Below are 9,298 nucleotides of genomic sequence, written 5' to 3' on the forward strand. Positions count from 1 at the left end.
CACCTGTTGCCATTTTCTGGTGCGTTTTCAATTTCCGATTTTTTATAGAGTTTGACCTGCCTATACCAAATTTGGCCGATTATCATTGTTTTGAACTACTTTACAGCACACACAACCGGTCACAGCAAATCACGTGAAAAATGTCTGATTGTCAAAAGTTCAGTAATTGGTGCATGTCTAAATATCATATTGTCATGCTTACTCATAGATCCAGCAATTAAAAAAACTGTTCAAATCCTCAAAGAAAACTGGAGAGGCTGCTGTGGTTGACAGAGGAGAGGAGTCTTCACGTCCAGTGGTAGGAATTGTTGTTTTAAACTTTTTTTTTTTCTCTTTTTTTTGCCTGTCACAATTATTCAAATTGAGCAGACATCATTTGCTGTGCCTTTTCAAGGAGCAAATGTTGCTTACTCAAATGTGCCAAACTGAAAGCCAGCCAACAATACTGGATGTTGGTCCAATTCTTCTGCCACAACATTTTTAAAGTATTAACAAACAAGTAAACACTAGGTAGAATAGTGCATTCCGTCCTATTGGTCTCATGCCATCCCACTGTTATTTTCGTGCAGATCCAGCAATTAAAAATCCTGGTGAAGAAGAGGAGACAAACCTCCAGAGGTGGGTTTATTTTTCCTACATAATACTACAGGCATAATTACTGGGTGACTTAAAACATAGGTACTATTGTTATTACTGTGTTATGGTGTCTTTAGATGGGTGTCTTTTGGCTACTAAACCATCTCTGGTTTGTGAACAGTGTCTATTAGTGGTGTAACGATACATGTATTCGTGTTGAACCGTTCGGTACAAGGCTTTCGGTTCGGATATGTTGGACCATTTTTCCTGCCGACCAAAATTCGCGCTGGCGCGACCACCACAACATTGCACAGCAACAAATGGCAAACGTAATGAAAGCGGAACGAAACTGCGCAACTCATTATTTTGTGCTTAATGGACCGTTTATCAGTTTGGACCATTGTTAGTGCAGCGCGAGCCGATCTTGATCAAACGACACTGTTACTACACAGTGCTAAGAGATCCAGTAAAGAAAGCATTTGAATTCACCACTGAAGTAATAACATCGCTGCGAGATCTAGTGAGAAACATTCACATTTCTCCGTTATTAACGGATCAAACAGCGCTGGGAGCCTACTAAAAACATAGAATATTGCACTTAGTTCAACGCACGCACGCACACACTCTGTTAAAGTTTTCTATAAAAGTTATGATAGTTCTTTATTAAAATTGTGATAAAGTTTTTTATTAAAGTTCTGTTAAAGTTTTTTATTAAAGTTCTGTTAAAGTTTTTTATTAAAGTTCTGTTAAAGTTTTTTATTAAAGTTCTGTTAAAGTTTTTGTTAAGTACAATTTGTGAAAGACGTGAAGATATGAATCTCCTTTTATATGACCCTTGGCATTACTTTGACATGACAGTCATGTCAATTGCCCCGCAAACAAAGACATTCCATTAGTCTATGTTAAATGCATTGCTGTTATGCAATGTAGTATGTTTATTGGTATGATCAATCAACCCCAGCTTGAATGGTGACTTGGTTTTAAAGTTGTCACAGGATTGAATGGCATTGTCAGTAGATACACTATGTATATTTCTTTCATTTCATTTCATTTATTAAGATCCCCATTAGCGCCTGAAATATCAGTTGCTATTCTTCCTGGGGTCTCCTCTTCATTACATCACAAATTTACATAATTCATCATTTTGTACATTATTCACACACACACACACACACACACACACACACACACACACACACACACACAAACTGGACATCATCTACAGTAGCCCAATGCAATTAAATAAAAATAATAAAAAATAAAAATAAAAATAAAAAATGCTATACATTTGAACATATAATCCATAAATAGCTCTCCAATACAAACTATAAAACATCTTTCCATATTACCATACTCTTCCCACATCATGACTCTTGTGTGAACAGAAACAATTTTAATTTCTTTTTAAAACAATTTCTATTATTTTCCAACAACAAAAATCCTGGTAATCCATTCCATGCAACCATGGCCCGATAAATAACTGCTCTCTGAAACTGGTTAGTTCTTGCTTGAGGCAAAGCACATCGCATTCCAGTGGTTTGTCTTGTGCAGTAATTATGTTGATCAGCAAAAAATGTCAATTTTCTGTAAATTATTTCAGGAATTTTTGTTTCAATGATATTATAAATAAATGATAAAAGAAAATATTTTAATCTATATTTTACAGTTAACCATGGCAAATTATTGTGCATTGTGATTATATTAGTTGTATATGGACAACCCAAAACGATACGTGCCACTTTATTCTGTGCGACTTGCAATTTATATAAATTATTTTCATTGGTATTTGACCAAACAACTGACGCGTCGTCTAAATGAGCTAATACTAAAGATTGGGCTAATCGTTTAGTCAGCCATTTGGGAATAAATTTCTTACAGTATCTAATCATTCCCATACTCCGACCCATTCTTTGCAATATTTTATTTATTTGGCTATTCCAAGACAGTGAGCTATCCACCATTACACCCAATAGATGAATTTCTTCTACTTGCTGAATCACATTTCCTCCTATATCTAAGTGCAATGTTAATGATGGCTTAAGAAAATATTTTGACCCAAGTATCATACATTTTGTTTTACCTGCATTAATAAGTAATTTATTGTCAGTAATCCATTGTATAACCAAGTCTAACTCCATATTTAACATAATATTCAGTTGATCTATATCTCTTGCTGATTGACAGAATATTGTGTCATCTGCATACATTGCCATGGTTGCATGTTTAATTACAAGTGGAAAATCATTTGTGAAAACAGAAAATAAAAGGGGTCCTAAACAACTGCCTTGGGGCACCCCACAACTCATTTCTTCCACCTCAGAGTAGCTACCATTAAAGTAAACTGTGTACTCACGTTTTCTAAGATAACTTTCAATCCATCTAACAGCAGTTGGTTCAAATCCATAACAAAATAACTTTTTAAATAAAATATTATGGTCTAGAACATCAAAGGCTGCGCTTAGATCTAAAAATACTGTTCCCACTAAATTCTTATTATCAATTTCCTGTAGCCAATAGTCAGTTAACTGAGTGAGTGCTGTTGTTGTGGAATGACCCATTTTATAAGCATGCTGATACATTGTGTTTAACCCATTTACTTCCAAATACTCCTGTATTTGATCATACACAACTTTTTCCATCACTTTGCTTACTGCCGGTAATAAACTTATTGGTCTGCTATTCTGACCTGAAAACTGTTCTTTATTATTTTTTATTAAAGGTAAAATTTTAGCTTTTTTCCATTGTGAGGGAAAAACGCCTGCTGTTAAACTCAGATTAATAATATGAGAAATGGGCAAAGCAATGACATCTACCACCATCTTCAACAATTTAACATCTACTTGATCTATTCCACAGGGTTTATCTTTACTTGCTTGTAATATTTTCTTCACATTGTCCTCTGTTACAGTGTTAAATTTAAATGTGCAATCTTTTGTTTTCATTATCCTATTTGATATTAGATCATATGAGATATTTTCATCTTGTCCCAAATCCATGGCTTGTCTAATTTTTTGTATTTTATGCTTAAAAAATGGCTCAAATAATTAGCAATCTCTTTTGGTCTAGTAAGACAAATCCCATCAGCCTCTAATTTATAATAATTTGTTACATTTATATAGCGCTTTTTCTGAGACCTCAAAGCGCTTCACATAGAAGGGGGGAATCTCCTCAACCACCACTACTCTTTTCCGAAGGACATCCTGGGATTTTTAATGACCACAGAGAGTCAGGACCTCGGTTTAACGTCTCATCCAAAGGACGGTGCTCTTTTGGCAGTATAGTGTCCCCATCACTTCACTGGGGTGTTAGGACCCACACAGACCACAGGGTGAGCGCCCCCTGCTGGCCTCACTAGCACCTCTTCCAGCAGCAACCTGTTTTTTCCCAGGAGGTCTCCCATCCAGGTACTAACCAGGCTCAGCCCTGCTTAGCTTCAGTGGGCAACCAGTCTTGGGCTACAGGGTGATATGGCTGCTGGCTAATGATGTTGTATTACATTTTGTTTTTCTTCCCAGTAATTCATTAAGTGTTTTCCATACCTTTGCACTGTCCATTCCAGCATCTCTTAATTTATTTTGATAATATATTTGTTTTTTATGTTTGTTCATTTTAGTCACCTGATTTCTAAATTTACGATACTTATTCCACTGAACCACGTCATTCTGTTTAATAGCTTCTGCTTTAGCTTGATTCCTGTGCCTCATATATTCTTTGAGCTCTTGATCCAGCCATGGAGTTGAAACATTTCTTACAGTTTGTTTCCTTAAAGGAGCATGTTTGTCTATTACTCTGGTTATCAAGTTATCAAAAATGGCCACAGCTCTAGCAGGATTCTGCTGCTGTGTAACCTCCAACCAATCTACACTCCTCATTTCTTCTACGAAATCATTCTCTTTAAACTTTTTATATGTCCTTTTATGAATAAAATTTTGACCGGATTTAGATACTTTTGTAATTCTTTTCACAGCTATTAAATTATGGTCACTACAACCAACTGGAATAGAGACTGCCTCCGAACATAAATCTTTTACATTTGTAAAAATTAAATCAATAAGAGTTGCTGAATATGTGCCATCGGCTTTCAAATTTACTCGTGTATAATCCTTAACTATTTGAGATAGATTACAAGTATTAGCTAAAGAAAGTAATTTACCCTTTGATGTACAATTCATAGACTTCCAATCTATATTAAAATCTCCTAAGAAATAGATTTCATCTCCCATTTCACATGCTTTATCCAACAATTCACATATTTGATCCAAATACATTACAGTAGCATTTGGTGGTCTATAACAGCATCCGATAAGAATAGGCTTTACATAAGGTAATTGTAGCTGTACCCATATTACTTCAACTCCTGGTATATTAAGATCTCCTCTAACTTTGACTGGAATATTATTTTTAACATAACAAGCTACTCCTCCTCCATACAAATTTCTGTCCTGCCTATATAAATTATAGCCATCTATATTTAATACAGTACTATTAATAGTTGAGTCTAAATGTGTTTCTGAAATGGCTAATATGGCGAAATTATAATTCTGTAATATTTCTGAGATATCATTTATTTTATTCCTTAAACTACAGATATTCAAATGAGCTATTTCAAACATCCCTTTTTGTACCAAAAAATATTTTTCAACCATCTAACTCATGCCTGTAGTATTACATTGAGCTCTCATTAATGCAAATATAACATCCAACCACTCACACATCACATACATACACACACACACAAATATCTTCTGCATTGTAATGAAATAAACAAAATACATCAGTAGAGCAGCGCTTGCTCATGACAAATTATTCATTTTCCTAAACTAAATGTTAGCAATGTGGTCTTAAATTCAAGAACAAAAATTTTTAATATCAAGTTTATCCAAAATTTGAAATTCATTTTCTATTTATCTTGCCCACATCATAATTAGCTTAACAGAAAAATCACTCTTAAATTCAGTGTTTAACTTATAGTCCATTTTAGCTGTTATCATATGACCTTATAGTTTATCCGATCTAATCCCTAACATTCAATCCAGTATCGATTATGGTCTTTACATACACTTCTGCTGCACTGCGTTCTGTGAACTTCTTAGTCTCTCCTTTAAATGTTATTATCAGCGTCGCTGGATGAATTATGCCATGTCTCACCCCTGCGTCCTTCAATTTACTCCTTATTTCATGAAATCCTGCACGTTTTTTTGCCATTTCTGTAGTGAGATCTGGAAAAATCCTTAACTTCATCCCTCGTACTTGTAGCACTCCCTCTTTCTTGGCGATTTTTATGATCTCTTCTCTCGTTGTGAGTTTATGAAGACGTACAATCATCACTCGAGCTGCACCTTTCCCAACCGGTCCAATCCTGCGGGCCATCTCCACCTGTGGCTCCCCCCGTAGTTTATCTTGGAATAAATCCTCAAACAAAGCAGACATGTAGCTGGTCGGATTCCCTTTTTCGATGTCATTCGTCAGGCCAAATACACGCACATTGTATTTGCGACTGTACATTTCAAGTCGCTCGGCTTTACCTTTCAACTCCTCGTTGGCCTTAATAAGTCCATCACACACAGTCTCCAGCTTTGTCACACGTGAATCAAAGTTCGACATTGTCACATCAACTTCACCAAGCCTTTGTGTGCAGAAAGATATGTCTTTCGCGAGGTTATTTAGTTTATCCACCACCACGTTCAACTCCTCTCGCATTATATTACGTATGAGGGCTGGAAGCTCCAGCACGTTACACTCCTCACCCGCCATGTTACTTGCTCCCACTTGCTGAGACGCTTCTTCACCTTGTTTCGGCTGTACTTTAGACTTCTTAGGAGACATAACACAGCAAAGAGTCTTTATTGGTGGCAAACTTATATTTTAGTCTCTCTTGCCGTAAGTTAAGCACCACACTGCACGATATTTAGACTAATTGTCAGAGCTCAGCGTCCTCACCGTCTACTCAACTCCGCGCATGCGAGAGAGATATAAGTCTGTACTAGGAGCAACATACCCACAAGTAGTGCACTGATAAGATAACCTCTATATTTAACTTGCAACTGCTTTGTTACCCATGTACTCAGAATATCTTAACGTGACCTTTGTATCCATCTTATATGTTATGAATACATTTTAACTAAGCATTTATTATGTTAATATAATAATGTTTAGTTAATGTTAATATTCTTTCATTTCAGAAAAAGGTCCTACGTTGGTCTGATGTGTTGTGCTTCTGCCCTTGTTTCTACCTCCACGTTACCGTGCAGTCCTGCTACATCATCTTGTCATTAGTCCTTGGTAAATACATCCGGCACTGTATCTGCATCAAGAAACATGTACATAGTTAAACAATCTGAAATCTGAGTTTTAATTTACCCTCAGAATGTTTTTCTATAATTTTTGCAACCTTTCTCTGATTTGGTTTCTTGCTGCTTTGACTGGACAATTAGGTTGGTATTGGATGCTTTACAGTGAACTGAAGGGTATATGGATCTCACATACAACATGTGTGGGTGAAGCTGTAATACAGGTAGTTAATTAGTTAATAGTACTCATAGAACAGTACACACACACACCTATCTACACACATACACACACACACACACACACACACACACACACACACACACACACACCTATCTACACACACCTACACACACACACACCTATCTACACACACACCTACCTACACACAATAGGTGACAAAAAAAGTGTTTTTTTACACACAAAAAGACACCTACACACACACACACACACACACACACACACACACACACACACACCTACACACACACACACCTACCTACACACACACACACCTACCTACTAACACACACACACCTACCTACTAACACACACACACACACACACACACACACACACACACACACACACCTACCTACTAACACACACACACACACACACACCTACCTACACACACACACACACCTACCTACGCACACACACCTACCTACTAACACACACACACACACACACACACACACACACACACACACACACACACACACCAACACACACCTACCTACGCACACACACCTATCTACACACACACACACACACACACACACACACACCTACACACACACACACACACACACACACACACCTACCTACCTACACGCACAGACACCTACCTACACACACGCACACACACCTACCTACACACACACACGCACACCTACCTACACACACACACACACACACACCTACCTACACACCTACCCACACACCTACACCTGCCTACACACACACACACACACACACACACACCTACCTACACACCTACCCACACACCTACACCTGCCTACACACACACACACACACACACACACCTACCTACACACACACACCTACCTACGCGCACATGTAACGAGGTTAAAATGGTTTTATTTATTTCACAAGATTTTTCTGTTATTATACATTTAAGACTGTTCTACTATTATTTAAACAAGTGTTTATATTCATTAAATTCATTAAAAAGGGTCTGTAAAGAGGTGATGGTTCGACCGTTTCCTCCCCTCCTCTTTACAACAAAGTGGTTCGGTCCAGGCAGCTATATCTGCTGTACTGATCTCTGAGCGGTCTTTTCTGCCTTTCTCCCGAACTGAGGTATGCTGTATTCCATGCTACCGATTAGTTGTTAGCATTGGTTGAAAACAAGTCACACACACGATGTTTAAGTTTTTTTTATTTTTTTTATTCACAGATGTAAGATATGTATACAATATTTGGGAATGTTATTTCTTTTTGGCAGTGTCACTGTGATTGAGCTGAAGCTGGCGTGACGGCCTGTTTATCAAAATATATTCTCTTATGCAGGTATGCATCGACAAACCCTATTTTTGTGTTTAAGATTATATTATCGGGTTTCATGTTTAAGTGTATGGAGTTACTGCGTTTTCTCCATCTCTGTGCTTTTGTTTTCTTTGCTTTTTCTTTCCTTGTGCTCCCCTTTCCTTTTCTGCCTTTCTCCCGAACTGAGTGTCACTGTGATTGAGCTGAAGCTGGCGTGACGGCCTGTTTATCAAAATATATTCTCTTATGCAGACCCAATCTGGCGCTCTCCTGTCGTTTTTGCACTGAATACACAACACAACGCAGACAGAAGCATACGGTTACACACACACACACACACACACACACGCACACACCTACCTACACACGCACACCTACCTACACACACACACACACACACACACACACACACACCTACCTACACATACACACACACACACACACCTACCTACGAGCACACACACACCTACATACACAACTACACACACACACACACACACACACACACACAGACACAGACACACAGACACATTCATGACTGTGCTGGTTGTAGTTATATTTTTTATGATTTTATGCTGTACTGTTTTTGCAGTCCCATTGTACCCTTCTTATGTTTTACAGGCTCCTGCGGAGATATCAAACAATCCAGAGCTAATGAAGGTGATGGAGAGATGTGGAGGAGCAGTGGCGGTGTTGGATTCGCGACTCTTCAAGCATCTATGAATGCCTGGGACAACAATGTCCAGCTTGGTGGAGGGCCCTTTCCAGTGTTTTGCTCTAGTTTTTCTAGTTATGGACTACAATTACTTTTGAGCAGATGTAGCGGTGTGTTATCTGCGTTGTGTTAGGCTTCAAGTAATACTCGTGAACGCTGTAGTTCGTCTCTCAATTCTCTTTATTTGATCTGCAGTAACAGAACAGT

At 37.8% G+C, this 9,298-nt stretch overlaps 1 long non-coding RNA gene across 1 annotated transcript; it reads left to right on the top strand.

Moving 5' to 3' along the window:
• The first annotated feature begins 6,767 nt into the window (after nucleotides 1-6,767).
• Nucleotides 6,768-8,184, top strand: LOC309497317. The gene is made up of 3 exons (XR_014205486.1): nucleotides 6,768-6,858; nucleotides 7,011-7,090; nucleotides 8,063-8,184. It is a non-coding gene; the product is annotated as an uncharacterized lncRNA (long non-coding RNA).
• Nucleotides 8,185-9,298: the final 1,114 nt, after the last annotated feature.

This window comes from Leuciscus leuciscus (genome assembly GCF_965113295.1).
Source record: "Leuciscus leuciscus genome assembly, chromosome: 4".
Taxonomy (NCBI): domain Eukaryota; kingdom Metazoa; phylum Chordata; class Actinopteri; order Cypriniformes; family Leuciscidae; genus Leuciscus; species Leuciscus leuciscus.